Source organism: Empidonax traillii, unplaced genomic scaffold (genome assembly GCF_003031625.1).
Source record: "Empidonax traillii isolate 1590-97213 ecotype Southwest subspecies unplaced genomic scaffold, ASM303162v1 scaffold1043:size250015, whole genome shotgun sequence".
Classification (NCBI taxonomy): domain Eukaryota; kingdom Metazoa; phylum Chordata; class Aves; order Passeriformes; family Tyrannidae; genus Empidonax; species Empidonax traillii.
Window position 1 is genome coordinate 201195 of NW_020956236.1, and position 5286 is coordinate 206480.

Sequence of the window (5286 nt, forward strand, 5' to 3'; positions counted from 1 at the left end):
ATCAATAAGTGCTTCTTCTCCCTATGGAGGCTCAGGCTCCTCCACTATTTCCCCCCCCCAAGAACACGCGTCTTCACAGGATGGAGTTGCATGGAAACGGGCAGGGGTGGGCACAGTGGTGCGGTTGGGAGTCCTCTGGGGTTTTCACACCTTAGTCTGCATTGCTTCGAGTGAAAATGGGAATTGATGTGCGTATGCGTTAGGGGATATTTTATTGTCGATGTAGATAGGGCTGTAACTGGATGAAACCCCAAATTCAGTTGGAAAATTTCGTTCACAGTTCACTACAGAACCCGAATGTGCTCTAATAGGCTTGCCAGGTTTGCTGTCTTCCCTGCGGGCTCACCTCCTCTGAAGTGGGAAGTTCCCAGTGAGGGGAGGTTTGTGTCCAGCTATAGGTGCTCAGTTATCCTCTGCAGGAGCCTCTCCACCGACCGTCACAGTCTGGACAAAACAGCCTCCCTCACTCAGGTCATTTTGGCTTTGGCAAGTACCTCTCTAATCCCAGACTTCTCGGCTGCTTTTGTGTCTTAAAATTTCTGGGAAACCCGGGTATCCATCTTAATGCTCGATTAGTGTCAGCTCGTTTTCAGTGTGAAATTACAGAGAATAATTATACTCCTGATGTACATGAGGCACACGAGTTCTGCGAGTGGCTGATCTAAGTTTCTGTTAGAATTTCTACTGAAAGTTTTGCTTTCAAGTTCATCGAGGTTTTGGGGGTTATAATTCCTTACGGTTTGATTCCTGGCTTGGAAGGGCAAAGCCAAATGCCTGTTTGAGTCATTGGTAAGTTTGTCAAGTTGGCAGTGCAGGCTCAGCAGAGCTCTTTGCTGGCTGTGCTGGGACTTAAAACTGAGGCAGGGGCTTCTCTTTCGAAAGAAAATCTGCAAATACTTTTTTTTTTTGGGAAAAAAAAAAGTGTTAAGTGTTCTGATCCAGTCACTGAAAGAGAACCTTTTAAAGAAGGGCATGTCTTGAATTAACTGCAAAAGTTAAAGGTGTTTCCTTCTCTATTCTATTCGGTTAAAGTTTTGAAGCAGAGAGTGAGGTAAGCTCAATGCAACCCGTCATGTAATAATTACCTCCCTCCCCGGACTTGTCCTGTAATTCAGAATTCAGAAGTTGTGATTTCCTTTTGCTGTGTTTAAAAAAAAAAAAAAAAAGAAAAGAAAAAAAAATCCCCGTGAGTTTACAGTAAACCTGAAAATCATTTCAAGTGGGCAAAAGGAGGTCGCTTTGCTGCACGCCAGGAGCTGTGAAGTGCTGCCCGGACAGGGCAGGCTGGTTTTAATGAGGGCAGCTCTAATGACTCATCAGCCTGACTCAGGGCCTTTTCATACAGAGCGTAATTAGATCGGGAAGGCAGAATGAGCTGGAGGTCAAAAGTGTAAGTGGATTTAGGGAGAAGAAAAGGGTGAGCTCACAGGGGGAGAGTTGGGTGTCTGTGAGGGTTTTTAGCGGGTGGTGGACTCATCGATGATGGTGTTTGGGTTAATATGGCCCTAATGAGTGGCAAGGTGACTGAAGGCTGCTGAAACTTTAGGCAAACAAGGTTGTCCTGTGCCATCCATCAGCGTGTGCTCTTTCAATGTTAAGGTTCTGGGAGCGTTGCTGCAAGCTGATATTTCTCGCATTTGTGTTCCTAGCTTTGCAAAATAAAATGAAAATACACAGCTCTAGTAGTAAGTGCTGTCGAAGTATTCAGTCTGTTCGATGTGCCAAGAGCACAGCGTGCTTCTTATCTGCTCTATCACTGCTGCACCTTGTATGTCACACAAAGAACAAGGAAGGTACAAGGAAATACTGAGCCTTTGTGCCGTGGCCCAGCTAATTCGTACCAGGACGTTCAGATCTGTCAAAACCAAAGGCCTGTGAACGCCCCTCGCTTGGATTCGCTGTCACTTGATCTTCAGTTTAGAAAGTCTGTGCTAAAAAGCTGTCAGGAGGAATAACGATCAGGAGTTAAAGGAACCTGAGAATAATGGACTCAGCCAGGTCACGGACTCGGGGAGCTCTCCTAGGAGGCAGTCAGTGTAAGTTCCCCGTTTTCCATTTCCTGATTTTTTTACCCGACTCCTGCGTTTCAAGTGACGCTCGGTGATCCCGTTTAATCCAGGCTGTGTTGTGCCAGGAATTACACAGAAGTGTGCGAGGAGAGCCCTCACCCTGACAAGTGTGTAGTTGATTTTGAGCAGCCCGTGCACAATAGTGATGTCCAGCACCCCTCTGGGGAAGCAGATTGGAAAGGGGCTGCAGATCAGGAGGCAGGTAAGCAATTAAATGTAATCCTATTTAATGCAACAAACAAATCCCATCTTCTGAGCCTGATGGCAGGATCTTGCCTGTGAAGATTTGAAGTTCACCTTTGCACACGTGATGTTCCACCGAAGCAGTGGGATTACCTTCAAAGGGAAGGATTACAGAGGTTTGGCTCTGAAACCAGCCCTAATAACACAAAGCAGGTTGCTTTGCTGTTACACAATAGTAAAATGCAAAAGCCTGTCTGCAGGTATCTCTGGTTCTAAAGAGCACAGTAAAATTGCTTTCTTTTCCCCATAGATAAAATTTGAAGTACTTATTAGCTATTTGTTACTGTACATGGGGATTTTTGAATGCTATTTTAGAAATCCCATTACAAGGAAATATTTTATACCTCCTCCATGTTTACATAACCAAGTATGATTTTTACTTTGCGAACACATCGGAGTTGTGAAGTCTCACAGAATTTCTAATTAAGCACAGAGGAGCAGTAGCCTTGGGAGCAGTTTCTCAGCTAGAACAGGCTCATCTCTAGCAGCAGAAAGCCACGTGCCTGACCAAGCAGAAGTAATCACAGGTAGGACCTCCTGATGCCAGGATTCTCCGGGATTATTTGCTCCATCCAAGGGCCAGCCTTACCAGTCAAGGCTGAGATGCTGGGCTTTCCAGAATAGTTTGTCCCAGAGCCCACAAAAAGTTATTTTCTCTTGAGCTTTAAACTGATAAGAAATGGCTTAAGATGTAACTAATTGAACTACTCCAGCTGCTGTAATTCAGTGACATTTGCAGCGTGCCTTAGGTCCTTAACTGAGATTCAAGGACGAGCTTTAAATAAATCACAAAACCACTTGGAAACTTTTTGTGTCAGAAGTTCAGCCCCTGATAAATGATTCAGCTTTGAGGCAGGTCACAGCCGCTTCCCCTCCTTTCCCTCTTTCCTCTGCCTTCACATGAATAAAAAATAGGAAGAGAGAGTGCACTGGGAAAGGGTGAAGTGTGGATTGAGAGAAAATGGGAATGTTTTTTTGCTGCACAGCGGAGAGCAGTGTAACGTGCTGGGTTTTGAGGGTTTTTTCCTGGGGGGCAGGTTTTGCGCTGGGATCCGATAGCACGGCGTTACTCCGTTCCTGCCTGCCCTGCTATTTATTCCCCGGGACAAGAGGCACATTGTGAGCAGGGCTCTTGATTTTCTCTTTGCTCACTTCCTGTTGCTGGACTGGTGGTGTTGAGCAGGCTCGTGCTTATGCTTGGTGAGACCAGAATTGAACCGTGTCCCGAGAAAGACAAAATATTCTTCATCCTACTGATATAGGTCTGCGTGTCTATGGGATCATTTTTTTTGGTTTCCCCTTCTTCACATACTGCAAACTGAAAGTGGTTTTTTTGGAGCTCCGGCTTCTTTCAAATTGTGTTTATTATTTTCGTACGAAAGAAAGCAAAGCAAGGCTTTTGAAGTACTCTCGCTTTCCTAAAAGCTGAAAATGTCACAGCCAAGTCCCAGCTTCATTCACACATTCCCTGGGCGGCGCTTCTAGGCTGATCCTACGACTTGGATGTGTTGACTGCAACGTGGATCTCTTCCTGTTTTGCTGAGCTAAAATGTGATGTGTTCATTTGTTAGAGTGTGTGTCAACTGATCAGTGAAGAAGGGGTAGATTGTGTTAAATCACTAGTGGTTAATATGGAAGCTAAAACAAACATGGAAGGGTTTTGCTGTTCGTGGCCTGTGCCACGGATTCTGAATCATCCAGCCATTGTCCGCAGTGACTTCTGGAATGTTTGCAGCTCCTGAAACTTGGCTCGTGCAGCAGCCGAGGAACCCACAACCGTTCTTCCCCGGCCCTGTTTGCTCCCTTGTCTGTGTGCTTTGCCTGTGTGGTGCTCAGTGTCCGTTTTCCCTTCCCCAGGACCTCCAGGCGTGGGTGAATGGTGCTAATGAGAACGGCTTTGTGCTCGTCTCCTTCGGGGCTGGAGTGAAGTACCTGTCGGAAGACATCGCTAACAAGCTGGCACATGCCCTGGCCAGGCTGCCCCAGAGGGTTATTTGGAGGTGAGTGCAGTGGGGGAGGCGCTTGGGGTGCTTTGCACCGGGCTTGTTCCCTGCTGTGCCATCCCAACCTGGAATTGGCACCTCCTGCGTGGCACAGAGGACCTGACTCTGCTGAAGGACACTTCTCATGGAAGTAGTGCAATTCCCTGGCAGTAAGGGGGGGGAGCAGTGAGTTTTGGGGCAGAATAAAGTGCATAATAAATTAATAATAAAAAAATACATACATAATAAATAAAAGCATTGCTGTGCTGAGTTGATATCCTGGAAGGATTGAGGACAGTGAAAAGAATCCGAGGTTATAACATCTATGACATAGTGTCGTCATTTTTGATAAAAAAACCACCCTGGGGCTCAAGAGTGAATCCTGATTATTAAATGCTAGGTTTTCTTCTTTTTTTTTCCCCTTTTAGCCTCACTTTTTTAGGCTAGGTTTTCTTCTTTTTTTTTTTCCCTTTTAGCCTCACTTTTTTAGGCTCCTTTTCCACTTTCATCTGTGAACACAGCCTTTCATTATTGATTTTCTCTCTTGTTTTGTTTTTGTTTTTGTTTTTTTCCTGAGGAATTGGAGGTAGAGAAATCTGCAGGAGTCAAAATCAGTAACAAGCTTTCTCAGCTCTGAAAAACATCTTGAGTGGTGCTCTCAGCTCACTGGAAAAACCCCAAAATTGTTTAGTCAGCTCTGCTTCACGTGGAGCATCAATGATTAATTTGGAGGAGTTCATGTGAACCATTTATTTCTAAATAACCAGTGTCTTACATCCCGCCTCGCTGCCCTGCTGTTGGAGTTGTATTAACAGGCTATTTAGCAGCCTGTTCCCTGCCATCTCTTAAGGGATGTCCTCACTGCTGTGTGTGACTGAAGTAGCCAACCCCACTAATGAACAGGAAAACGGGAATGCTTCAGCCTGTGGCACAGAACCTGTGGTAGTTGTAGTTAAGATTTGCATCGCTTTTGGTTTGGGGTAGAGCCGCTA

At 45.5% G+C, this 5286-nt stretch overlaps 1 protein-coding gene across 1 annotated transcript in view; it reads left to right on the top strand.

Annotated features, from left to right (window-relative positions):
* The window catches only part of UGT8 (UDP glycosyltransferase 8), a 23987-nt gene that overhangs the window by 13773 nt on the left and 4928 nt on the right, over positions 1-5286 (top strand). The window lies entirely within an intron of this gene.